This window comes from Oryctolagus cuniculus, chromosome 5, assembly GCF_051225735.1.
Source record: "Oryctolagus cuniculus isolate XC-2025 breed Fujian yellow rabbit chromosome 5, ASM5122573v1, whole genome shotgun sequence".
NCBI lineage: Eukaryota > Metazoa > Chordata > Mammalia > Lagomorpha > Leporidae > Oryctolagus > Oryctolagus cuniculus.
This window is the reverse complement of record NC_142871.1, coordinates 99,268,915-99,283,131: the sequence shown is the minus strand read 5'-3', so window position 1 is coordinate 99,283,131 and position 14,217 is coordinate 99,268,915. Positions and strand designations below refer to the sequence as shown.

The 14,217-nt window shown below is 39.4% G+C and overlaps 1 protein-coding gene across 5 annotated transcripts in view; it reads left to right on the top strand.

Annotated features, from left to right (window-relative positions):
- Window positions 1–14,217, top strand: part of KCNQ5 (potassium voltage-gated channel subfamily Q member 5) — a 639,793-nt gene that overhangs the window by 548,299 nt on the left and 77,277 nt on the right. The gene's annotated exons all lie outside the window — the stretch shown is intronic.

The window sequence follows — 14,217 nt, the reverse complement described above, 5'->3', positions numbered from 1 at the left end:
ACTATTTCAATTTAAATTACAGGTTGAGTAGTGAGTGAGTTGGTTAAAAACAAAATCTTTAGTCTTTATGTGTGATTGTTCTATGCGGTACCTGTAGCAGAAACTGAGCTAGGATAAGGGGGAGAGAATGTGGCTCAGTTATATCATGAAGGATATTTGTTTGCATCTAATGACTGTGTGAGGATATTATTTTTCTATCAAGAGATTTTGAACTAATAACAAGAAGTTGGACTATTGGGGATGATTTCCAGTGCAAACCACTGAGAGTCTATTTTTTAAATTTCAAAGTTTTTAAGAAGCACTAAAAAGAAAGTAAATTTAGTTTCTTTTAAAAAAAAATTCTAAGTAGTAGGAATCTAAGAACTGATCCCAAACATTAGTCAGCAGATTGAAAGGAGAAGGAGTCATATACTTCATATACTTTAGTATACACGCAAAATATACTGATGCCCAAAATTGGTGGTCTTTCATCAATTAGTGCTTCTTAACTGGTTATGTGTATTTCTATACTTATAATAAATTTTTCTCTTTACTACCGTTTACTCTGGAACAATGTTTTCCAGCCTGTAAGTATATAAGTTATTACATGGGTTCCTTGCGTCCTTCTGGGCACTAAGCCTTGTCTATATATGGTACCAATAATACATCTTAGATAACCAGCTATTCTGTTAGAAAGTGAGCCCTTCAAGAAGTTTCTCATGCATGCATCAATTGTAATGCTACAGAACTGTGATACCCAGTACAGCTACATACACCTATGTAATTTAAATTCATTAAAACTAACAATTTAGTTCCTCAGTGGCACTAGCTACTTCTCAAGTATTCAATAGCTATAAGTGGGTATTGGCTACCATAACTGCACAAGATGAATTTGGGTAATAAGCAGCCACTTTCCTGGTCAAACTTAGCAGTATTGACTACTAAACTGTGCAAAAACAATTTCCAGTGGAACTTGAGAATAAATTAGCGTTTGTACAGAAAATCATTGAAGCAAAGGTATTTATAAGTCCATAGCTGAAGCAAAGCAAGGCTTCTTCCTTCACAGGCAGTCCACAAAGGATGGAGCAGGGGCTGCTCAAGCAGCTTTGCTGGGAAGTCTAGAATTGTTTTTGTGGAATTTGGTTGTATACTATGTGAGCAAGTTACCTTGTACAAGTGTATAATGAAATTAAATTATGAATTTTGCTTTTATTGAAAACTCCAACTTACATATTGTTCTTAACAAAAAAGAATGCAAAATGTAAGGCTTGAAATGTCCAAAAATACTTTTAAAATCTAATCATAGCTTTATTAATCAGGGTAGAAGTAACTAATTTAAAAAACAATTGCTCATTTGTCCAAATGCACTTAATTAACATATTATATATAGAAATAATATAATTAATAAATGTATCCATTGTCCTTCCTTGTTGTAATCTTCGGACAGAATTTGAGCTATACGCCTTGATTATATATTGTAGAAATTTATTTTTAAGGATGCACTGGATTAAAAAGCAAGCCTCATTTGCTGATGAATTCATTTTCTTACCTAACCAATCTGACTTGGCTTGCTGAACACACGAAGACCAAAAGCAATCTCATTTGTTTTAAGCCAGAGCCACTGTCCTTCTACAAGAGAAACTGAGATGTCCAAGCTGCTTTGCCATTTGGTTAGTGAAAGGACTAAATTAACCAGAATTTCAGGATTTTAGGAGAAAGTTTAAAACCCCATCAGTTCTCAGCAAATTTAGACGTGTCAATATTTTTGCTTGATTCCTTTAAATTAACTGTTCCTTTCAAGAAGAGGAGTCTGGGGAAAGAAACCAGCTCTCAGTAGCATTTTGAATACCTGCCCAAATGTCACAACTACTATTAATAACTCCTGAGGCTCATGAAATGATTTATACTTGGCAGAGTACTTCGAATATTATAATACTTGATCCTCAGAACGAGGCTAAGAGGAGCTAGGACTCAAATTCCTGATGTGTGAATCCCAATCCATTGCTCTTTCCAGAAAGTGTCGTTGTAGGTTGTGCTGTTTGGCACAGTAGTTAAGCTACCACTTGAGACACCTGCATCTTACATCAGAGCACCTGGGTTTGAGTCCTGGCTCTGCTCTCCATTCCAGCTTCCCACAAATGCACCCCCGAGGAAAGAGCAAGTGATGGCTCAAGTAATTGGGTCCCTGCCACACACAGCAGAGGCTCAGACTGAGTTCTGGCCCGGCCCGGCCCTGTCTGTGTGGGTGTTTGGGCAGTGAACCAGTGGATGAGATTTCTGTCTCTCTCACTCTCTGTCTCTTTCATTCCCCCTGGCCCCACCTGCTCCACGTCTGTCTCTCAAGGCCTTGGGGTTCACATTTAAAATTCTTCAGAGGTTCTCTCTCAGAGGTTTCTTTCTGGAGAGCTTGGGCCTGTACAAACTGGAACCAAGATGATTTACTGGAAACAGAAACAGGGACTTAAGTGAAAGTTTGTGAAATAAATGCTGATAGACAGACATAATTTCCTTAATTGAGCAGATTAGCAGATGCTGCTTTGAAGCTAACTGGACCAAAAAAAAAAACATTCTATTTTAAAACTTTGACTTCCTCCAGCAAAATAACTTGTTCTCTACACAGTTCCTCTAAAGGGTAGATGCTAGTTTGTAAGCACAGCCACTTATACAGAGACTATGTGTCTTTTTTACTGGCTCAGCTGTAAATAAGATGTCAGAGGAAAAAAACTCCTAGATGATAAAAATATGACAGCAGAAAAAAAATAGAAACAGTAATAAAATTGTGAAAATCTCCCAGGAAATAGATTGAAAAGACAGGGATGAGAAATAAGAGGAAACAAAGATAAGAATATTGAAAGATCATCTCAGGAAATCAAAGACTCAATTAAGAGGAATCCTTCAAAAAGAGAAGAGGGAAATTAGGGGGAGGATTTTTCTGATGAAATATGGTATTATGCTTCTCTAGAACTGGAGAATGGAGTGTCCATAGTAAGAGTACACCAAGTACATAGCACTGTGAACCAAAAATTTCACATCAAGATTAACTTATGGGAAATATCAGAACTCTTGATAAAAATGTGATCCCAAATGCCTTCTGAACAAGACATACCCAAAGGATCAAGAATCAGGATGGGGGTGAGGCCAAGACGGCAGGTCAGTAAGAAGTTCCAGAGACTCACTTCCCTGCAGAGACACCAGTGTGATACCACACACACACCAACTCATGTCCCCAAGATCTGCAGAAGCCAGGGACAATACCACAGTGCCTTATCTTGTTATAATCATAAAAAGTCACATTGAAGAAAGCAAGAAGGAAAGAATTGCCCATGTCACCCCTCCCCCAGCTCCAACATGGAGAGAGGGAGAGTGACCTTGGTCCTAGCACCAGGCCCACTGTGAAAAAGTTCAGTCATCCTGAGCCCACTAGCCCAGGCCTCCAGGCCCTCACTTGTAACTATTTAGAGCTTCCAGAGCCAGGCAACTTCCAGAACTGTCCACAGAAAATGAAACTCCAGCCTTGCAGAGAGGTCAGGAGAGGGAACTTGGAACCCCGTGCCAAGCCTTGGCACCAGATAAAGCCCAAAGGGCGCTACCACCCAGCCAGTGCACATGGACTTTCCCCACACCAAGTGGACACCTGTGCTTTGATGGATGAGACAATTGGGTGTGTGTCACTGACAACTTGGGATGGGCAGGGAGGGCACCCTAGAACTTTAGGGGTCTCAGCAACTGGGGGACCCAAATGGAGTCCATCTGGGAAGCCAGGGACTACCTTTGTCATGCTCCTCCAATCTGAAGCAGACACCAAGGGACCAAGGGAAAGTGTCTCAGAGATCAGCGCTGTGCTTTATTAGATCCCAGTGATTTCCATTCCTAGACCAGTGCCTGTGTGTAGACAGTCTCTGGATTTACCCTGGTATGAGGCAGAGACCTGCACCCTGGTGAGACAGATTCATTTTGGCACAAAGAACCACCAGCCTCTTGCAAGTCTGATGTGTACCCCCAGTATTTCACAGGGCCTGCTGTGAGACTCAGGTGTGACCCACCTAGGGCCTGCCAGAGTTCAGCTGCCTTGTTCAACACCCATACAACCTTGGGCAGTCAGCAAAAAATCACTGAGCTATTTTAGAACTCACTGCCAGGCTGTTAAAACCCAACATTGAGCAGATTCTTTTAAAAAAAAAAATATTTATTTATTTATTTATTTATTTAACAGGTAGAGTTACAGACAGTGAGAGACAGATAGAGAGAAAGGGCTTCCTTCCATTGGTTCACTCCCCAATTGGCCACAACAGCCAGAGCTGTGCTGATCTGAAGCCAGGAGCCAGGAGCTTCTTCCGGGTCTCCCATGTGGGTGCAGGGGCCCAAGCAGTTAGGCCATCTTCTACTGCTATCCCAGGCCACAGCAGAGAGCTGGACTGGAAGAGGAGCAACCAGGATTAGAACTGGTGCCCATGTGGGATACCAGCATCTTATGCTTTACCACTACAGCACAATGCCAGCCCCCAAGGGGAAATTTTATAGCAATGAAGTATGCAATTTAAAAAACAGAAAGATTTCAAATAAACAACTTATCACTGCATCCCCAGGAACTAGAAAAACAAGAACAAATAAAATCCAAAACTGGTAGAAGAAAAGAAATAATAAAAGTCAATGCAAAAATAAATGACATAGAGACTTAAAAATACCCCCAAAAAAGCAGTGAAATGAAGAACTGGTTATTTGAAAAACAAGCAAAATTTATAAACCCTTAGCTAGACTAATCAAGTAAAAAATAAAGAAGTTTCAAATACATAGAACTAGAAATGAAAATGGAGACATTACCACTGACACCACAGAAATACAAAGGATTGTTAGAGATTACTATGACTCATATGGCAACAATTGATAACCTAAAAGAAATGAACAAATTCTTGGAAATACATTCCTTACCCATATTGAATCATGAGGAAATATAATACCCAAATAGACCAATAATGAATAGTGAGATTGAATCAATAATTTTCAAAAATTCCTATCAAACAAAAATGAAGGACCAGGTGGCTTTACTGATGAATTCTTCCGAACTTTTAGGACAAAATCAACACCAACCCTTCCTAAGTTATTTCAAAAAAAATAGAAGAGGAGAGAATTTTTCTTTTTTTTTTTAACTTTTATTTAATGAATATAAATTTCCAAAGTACAGCTTATGGATGACAATAGCTTCTCCCCCCCCATAACTTCCCTCCCACCCGCAACCCTCCCATCTCCCGCTCCCTCTCCCCTTCCATTCACATCAAGATTCATTTTCGATTCTCTTTATATACAGAAGATCAGTTTAGCATATATTAAGTAAAGATTTCAACAGTTTGCACCCACATAGAAACACAAAGTGAAAAATACTGTTTGAGTACTAGTTATAGCATTAATTCACATTGACCAACACATTAAGGACAGAGATCCTACATGAGGAGTAAGTGCACAGTGACTCCTGTTGTTGACTTAACAAATTGACACTCTTGTTTATGGCATCAGTAATCACCCTAGGCTCTTGTCATGAGCTGCCAAGGCTATGGAAGCCTTTTGAGTTCATCAACTCTGATCATATTTAGACAAGGTCGTAGTCAAAGTGGAAGTTCGAGGAGAGAATTTTTCAAAATTCATTCTGTGAGGCCACCATTATTATCTGGATACCACCAAAATCAAACAAAGACACAACAAAAAAAATTATACAAGCCAATATTTTTGAAGAATGTAGACACAAAAGTCCTCAAAACATACAAGTAAATTGAATCCAGTAGCACCTTAAAAAGATCTTTCACCATGGTCAAGATGGATTCATCCAGAGATACAAGGATGATTCAACAGATACAAATCAATAAATGTGGTTCACCACAATAATGGAATGAAGTACAAAAATCATAGGATGATCTCTATAGGTATATAAAAGCATTGGATAACATTCAACATCTCTTCATAATACAAAAATAATCTCTGACTAAATTAGATATAGAAGGAACATACCTCAACATAATAAAGGTTATATACAAGCCAATAGTTTATATCATATTGAAAGGGGAAAAGCTGAAGGCTTTTAAGATCTGAAGCAAGACAAGGATGCCCTCTTTCACCACTTTTATTTACTAGAGGTTCTAACAAGAGCAATTAATCAAGAGAAAAAAAAAGTAAAGGGGAATCAAATTGGAAAGAAGGACTAGAGTACCAGTCAAACTGGTACTGGTACAGATGACATGATATTTTTTTAATATCTTTTTTTTAACTTTTATTTAATGAATATAAATTTCCAAAGTACGACTTATGGATTACAATGGCTTCCCCCCCATACCGTCCCTCCCACCCACAACCCTCCCCTTTCCCACTCCCTCTCCCCTTCCATTCACATCAAGATTCATTTTCAATTATCTTAATATACAGAAGATCAGCTTAGTATACCTTAAGTAAGGATTTCAACAGTTTGCTCCCACACAGAAACATAAAGTGAAAAATAATAGATGATTTTTTTTAAATGATGATGAAATCAGATCAGACCTATTGTCATGTTTAATCCCAGTGAGAGTCAAGTTGGGAATTGATAATTTCTTTTTTTTTTTTTACAGAAGATCAGTTTAGTATGCATTAAGTAAAGATTTCAACAGTTTGCACCCCCATAGAAACACAAAGTGAAATATATTGTTTGAGTACTCATTATAGCATTAAATCTCAATGCACAGCACATTAAGGACAGAGATCCTACATGAGGAGTAAGTGCACAGTGACTCCTGTTGTTGACTTTACCAATTGACACTCCTGTCTATGGCATCAGTAATCTCCCTATGCTCCTCCAGTCATGAGTTTCCAAGGCTATGGAAGCCCTCTGAGTTCTCCGACTCTTATCTTGTTTAGACAAGGTCATAGTCAAAGTGGAGGTTCTCTCCTCCCTTCAGAGAAAGGTACCTCCTTCTTTGAAGACCTGTTCTTTCCACTGGGATCTCACTCACAGAGATCTTTTTGCCAGAATGTCTTGGCTTTCCATGTGACATGATATTAAATATAGAAAACTCCAAAGATTCCACCCAAAAGCTGGTGGAAGTGAATAACAAATTCAGCAAAGTTACAGGATACAAAAATTATTTTTCCAAAAATAGTGTAATTGTTATGTAGCAATAATGAATCACCTGAAAAAGAAATCAGGAAAACCATTCCTTATCTAGTCTACTGTTGATGGGCATTTGGGTTGGTTCCAGGTCTTAGCTATTGTGAATTGAGCTGCAATAAACATTAATGTGCAGACAGCTTTTTTGTTTGCCAATTTCATTTTCTTTGGGTAAATTCCAAGGAGTGGTATGGCTGGGTTGAATGGTATGGTTATATGCAGGTTTCTGAGGAATCTCCAGACTGACTTCCATAGTGGCTTAACCAGTTTGCATTCCCACCAACAGTGGGTTAGTGTCCCTTTTTCCCCACATCCTCGCCAGCATCTATTATTGGTAGATTTCTGAATGTGAGCCATTCTCACCGGAGTGATGTGAAACCTCATTGTGGTTTGATTTGCATTTCCCTGATTGTTAGTTATCTTGAACATTTTTCATGTGCCTGTTGGCCATTTGGATTTCCTCTTTTGAAAAATGTCTGTTGAGGTCCTTGGCCCGTCTCTTAAGTGGATTGTTTGTTTTGTTGTTGTGGAGTTTCTTGATTTCTTTGCAGATGAAATGATTTTGTACATGGATAAACCTCCTCTGTCAAAAAGTTGTTATAACAGATAAACCAATTTCAACACATGCAAAGTAGCATTTTATATCCAAATAATGATCTTGCTGAAAGAGAAATTCAAAAAGAAAACCCATTCACAATGACTACAAAAAAAAGTCAATTTAGGAATAAAATTTTTAAATGTCAATTTAAGAATTTAAGAATAAATTTAACCAAATAAATGAAAGATCACTACAATGAAAATTACTAAACATTGATGAAAGTAATCATCAAGAACACATGGATTCAAGGAATTAATATCATTAAAATGTCTACACTGCCTAAAGCAATCTGTAGATTCAGTGCAATCCCTATCAAAATATCAATGACATTGTTTACAAAAAGAGGAAAAGTATTCCTAAAACTCGTATGGAACCCACATTAAAAAAAAAAAAAAAAACGGAATAGCCAAAGGAATCCTGAAGTGGGGAAAAATTCAAACTGAAGGCATCACAATACCTAGTTTCAAAGCATACTACAAAGCTATAGTGGTTAAAACAGTGTGGCACTGGCATGAAAACTGGGACACTGATCAGTGGAACAGGATAGAAAGCCCAGAAATTAGTCCACATACATTCAGCCAACTTATTTTTTTTGTTTTTTGGACAGGCAGAGTGGACAGTGAGAGAGACAGAGAGAAAGGTCTTCCTTTTCCATTGGTTCACCCCCAATGGCCGCTGCGGCTGGCGCAATGCACTGATCCGAAGCCAGAAGCCAGGTGCTTCTTCTGGTCTCCCAGCACTTGGGCCATCCTCCACTGCACTCCCGGGCCACAGCAGAGAGCTGGCCTGGAAGAGCGGCAACCGGGACAGAATCCGGCGCCCCGACCGGGACTAGAACTCGGGGTGCCGGTGCCACAGGCAGAGGATTAGCCTATTGAGCCACGGCGCAAGAGATCTAAAAAAATATTCTCAAATAAAACCATAAAAATGACCAACAGGCAAATGAAAAAATGGTCAACATAACTAATCATTAGGGAAGTGAAAGCAAAAGCATGATGAGATATTACCTCATAATTATTTTTGACAAAGCTACCAAGAACATATGTTGGAGAAACAGAGTATTCTTTTGTTGTTATTTAAAGGGCTTTTTTCTCACAGTGTATTTTTAAACATTTATACAAGAAGCTGAACATCAGAGAGTGAATGTTCATCTACAAATTCACTTGCCAAATGACCACAACAGCCAAGGCTGGACCAGGCTGAACCCAGGAGCCAGAAACTCCATCTGGGCCTCCCAAGTGGTTGGCAAGGGCCCAAGCACTTGGGCCATCATCCACTGCCTTTTCAGGTGCATTAGCAGGAAGCTGAATCAAAAGTTTAGTAGCCTTGAGACCGATGCTGTGTCAAAGCGGGTAAAGCCACCACCTGTAGTGCTGACATCCCATATGGGGGCCAGTTTGAATCCCAGATGCTCAACGTCCATTCCAGCTCTCTGCTATGGACTGGGAAAGCAGTAGCAGATGGCCCAAGTGCTTGGGCCCCTGCACCCTCCTGGGAGTCCAAGAAGAAACTCCTGGCTCCTGGTTTCGGATCAGCCCAGCTCCAACCATTGCGGCCATTTCAGGTGTAAATCAGCATATGGAAGACCTCTTTCTCCCTCTCTGCCTCTGCCTCTCTGTAACTCTGCCTTCCAAATAAATAAATAAATTTAAAAAAAAAAAGAAAAAAAAGCATAGTAGCCTGGACAGGAACCAGCACATGAATATGGGATACCTACATAGCAAATAGAAACTTAACCCACTGCACCATAATACCAGCCCTAAGAAGAATCTTTGCAATAAATGGTGCTGACAAAACTGGATATGCATATGAAGAAGAATGGAATTAGTTCCCTACCTCTTACCATATACAAAAATCAATGCACAGCCAGCGCCGTGGCTCACTAGGCTAATCCTCCACCTTGCAGCACCGGCACCCCGGGTTCTAGTCCCAGTAGGGGTGCCGGTTTCTGTCCCGGTTGCCCCTCTTCCAGGCCAGCTCTCTGCTGTGGCCAGGGAGTGCAGTGGAGGATAGCCGAAGTCCTTGGGCCCTGAACCCACATGGGAGACCAGGAGGAAGCACCTGGCTCCTGGCTTCAGATCAGCGCGATGCGCCGGCCGCAGCACGCCGGCCGCGGCAGCCATTGGAGGGTGAACCAATGGCAAAAGGAAGACCTTTCTCTCTCTCTCTCTCTCACTGTCCACTCTGCCTGTCAAAAATAAAAAAAAAATTAAAAAATCAATGCACATAGATCAAAGACATAAATGTAAGGCATGAAACTATGAAATTGCTACAAGAAAACATGGGGAAACACTTAAAAACATTGGTGATGATTTCTTGGATAAGACCCTCAAAGTGTAGGCAACAAAGGCAAAACTAGACAAATGGGATTATATCACACTCAGAAGCTTCTGCACAGCAGAACAGTCAATACAGTGAAAAGACATCTGAAAAAAAAGGGAGAAAATATTCTCAAGCTACTTATCTAACAAAGTATTGATGACCAGAATATATCAGCAGCTCAAAAAGCCCTACAACAAAAAACAACCAGTCCAGTTAAGAAATGGGCAAAGGACATGAATACAGAGTTCTCAAAAGAAGAAATATAAATGACCAACAAATATATGAAAACTTCCCAATATCAGTAGCCATCAAGAAATGCAAACCAAAACCATAGTGTGATATCACCTCACCCCTGTCAAAATGCCTACTGTCCAAAAAACAGATAGCAACAAATGCTGGAGAGGATGTGGAGAAAAAGAACCTCTTTTTTTAAAAACTAGCAACCTTTTATTTAAGGTATATAAAGTTCATGCATTTCATATATATAAACTTAGGAACATAGTGATTCTTCCCATCCTACCCTCCCTCCTGCTTGTACTCCCACCCTTCTTCCTCCTCCCTCTTCTATTCAAAAAGGGAACTATTATAAATAACTCTTGGTGAAAATGCAAATTAATGCAGCCACTATGAAAAACAGTATGGAGATTTCTTTAAAAACTAGAAATAGGGGGCTGGTGTTGTAGCATAGCAAGTAAAGCCACCACCTGTGATGCCAACATCCCTTATTGTGTTTGTGTCCTGCCTGCTTCACTTCCAATCCAATTCCTTGCTAGTGGCCTGTGAAAAGCAGCAGAAAATGTCCCAAGCGTTTGGACCCCTGCCACCCATGTGGGAAATCCAGATAGAACTCATGGCTCCTGGCTTCAGCCTGGACCAGCACTGGCAGTTATGGCCATCTGGGGAGTGAACCAGCAAATGGAATATCTCCCATTTCTCTCCCCTCCCCCTTCTCTCTCTGTAACTGACTTTCAAAATAAATAAATAAATCCTTTTTTAAGAATACAAAATGAATAAAAACTAGAACTAGAGCTAGCATATGATGCAGCAGTTCCACTCCTTGGTATTAACCTAAAAGGCATAAACACATTATATAATACAGAGATCTGCTCCACCATGTTTATAGCAGTACTGTTTGCAGAAGCCAAAATATAGAACCAACCAAGATGCCCATCGTAAGATGAACAGATAATGAAAATATGGTGTGTGTGTGTGTGTGTGTGTGTATCTCGTATAATGCCATTCGGCTATTAAAAATGAAATCATGTTATTTGCAGCAAAATGGATTGAACTGCAAGACATCATGTTGAGCTAAATAAGCCGGGCACAGAACAACAAATACCACATGTTCTCCCTTATATGTGGGAGCTAAAATTTTTTTAAATCCATCTGAATGCATAAAGTAGATTACTGAAGGCTAGGAGAGATGGGAGGAAAAGGAGTTTGGATTTAAAAATTAGGCAAGTCTGGGTGTGTTTCATTAATTGTGGCAAATATGCTAAAATGAGATGTTAATAATAGTAAAAAAAGAGTAGGAGGTATATAGAAACTCTTTGTATTACTACTTCATGATTTTTATTTTATAAATATAAAACTATTCTGAAGTAAGTTTTAAAAAATAAATACTATCATAAATTTGGCAAAAAAAAAAAAAGAAGTGGAAGAGGACACAAAGAAATGGAAAGACATTCCATGTTCATGGATGGGGAGAACCAGTATCATTAAAATGCACATCCTACTCAAAAAATTTACAGATTCAATGCAATACCTATCAAAATCCAAATACATTGTTCACAAAACTACCAAAAATACTAGTAACATTTGTATAGAACCAGAAAAGACACCAAATAGCCAAAACAATCTTGAGCAAAATGAACACAGGTAGAGGCATTATACTACTTGACTTTAAAATGTTAAAAACCTACAGCAATTAAAACAGCACGGTATTAGCAAAGAAACATACCATAGACCACTGTAGCAAAATAGAAACCCTAGATATAAACCCATACATCTGCAGCCAACAGATCATTGACAAAGGTGCTAAATACATTTATTAGATATATATATATAGTCTTTTTAGTAAGTGGTTCTGGGAAAATTGGATATCCACATGCAGAAGAATGAAATTAGGCCCTTATCTCTCACCATTTGCAAAAGTCAACTCAAAATGGATTGAAGAACTAAATGTTACCCCTGAAACTTTGAAACTATTAGAAGAAAACATCAGGAAAATACTTAAAGAAATTGTAATAGGCAAAGATTTTCCAGATCAGACCCCAAAAGAACTAATATAAATGGGATTGAAGAGACAACCTACATTAGAGAAGAAAATATCTTCAGTCCCTATATCAGACAAGGGATTAATGTCCAGAATATATAAAGAATGCAAACAACTCAATAGCAAAAAAAAAAATAATTTAAATGAGCAAGAGATCTAAACAAATATTCTCAAATAAGACCATAAAAGCGACCAACAGGCACATGAAAAAATGGTCAACATAACTAATCATTAGGGAAGTGTAAGCCATAAAGATTGGTTATTATCAAAAAGACAAAAAAAAAAACACAAGTGTTCCCAATTATATGGAGAAAAGGGAACAGTTGCACATCATCGATGAGAATGTAAATTAGTACAGACATTGTGAAAAGCAGAATGGAGGTTCCTAAAAAGAAATCCTAAAAACAGAACTACCACATGAATCCAGCAATCCCACTTACTGCATATATATCCAAGGGAAAGGAAATCCATCTGTTAAAGAGACATCTGCAGTCCTATGTTTATTGCATCAATATTCACAATAGCCAGGAAATGGAAACACACTAAATATCCATCAAGTGAGGAATCCAAAGAAAATGTAGTACATATACATAGTGGAATATTACTCAGCCATGAAAATAGATGAAATTTCATCAATGGCAACAATATGGATGGAACTGGAGGTCATTGTTTTAAGTGATATAAGTGAAGCAAAGAAAGACAGATGTCCCATGGTCTCACTCATATGTGGAATTTAAAACAATAGGTGATCTCATAAAAGTTAAAAATATAATGCTGGTTGCCAGAGGCTAGGATGGAGTGAGGAGGGAAGGTGGGGGAAAGGTTGATTGACAGACGATGTGTTACAGCTAGAGACAAGTGGGAAGTTCTGGGATTCTAGGGCAAAGGAGGGTAAAAATAGATAATGTTAAGTTAGTTATTTCTGTACAAAAAGAAGTAGACAATATGATATTCCCATGTTTTCAATTTAAGGAAATGTTAAATACGTTAAATGATAAATATATTTAAAGGTGAATTGGACATTGAACAATATACATGTAATAAAATATCACATAGTACCCCACAATTATGTACGACTTTATATGGCTGATAAATTTTATAAAAAAAAAATTTTTTTTTCACAGGCAGAGTGGACAGCGAGAGAGAGAGACAGAGAGAAAGGTCTTCCTTTTTTCCGTTGGTTCACCCCACAATGGCCGCTGCGGCCGGCACAATGCGTTGATTGGAAGCCAGGAGCCAGGTGCTTCTCCTGATCTCCCATGCGAGTGCAGGGCCCAAGGACTTAGTCCATGCTCCACTACACTCCCGGGCCACAGCAGAGAGCTGGCCTGGAAGAGGGGCAACTGGGACAGAATCCGGCACCCCGACCGGGACTAGAACCCGGGGTGCCGGTGCTGCAGGCAGAGGATTAGCCTATTGAGCCACGGCACCAGCCAATAAAAAATTTTTAATAATCAGATTGATATTGTATTTCTCATTTGTAACTTTCAAATTAGAAGACAGTGATACAAAACATTCAAAATTATGGAGGAAAATTGTTTCCAGACCAGAATTCTACTCCCAACCAAGCCATTCATGCTTTTAGATGTGCAAGATCTCAAAAATTTACTTACCAAGTGCCCTTACAAGAATTTCCCTGGGCCAGTGCCATGGCTCACTAGGCTAATCCTCTGTCTGTGGCGCCAGCACCCCAGGTTCTAGTCCCGGTCGGGGCGCCGGATTCTGTCTCGGTTGCTCCTTTTCCAGTCCAGCTCTCTGCTGTGGCCCGGGAGTGCAATGGAGGATGGCCCAGGTCCTGGGGCCCTGCACCCACATGGGAGACCAGGAGGAAACACCTGGCTCCTGGCTTCGGATCAGTGTGGTGGGCCGGCCGCAGTGCGCTGGCCATAGCGGCCACTTGGTGGGTGAACCAAC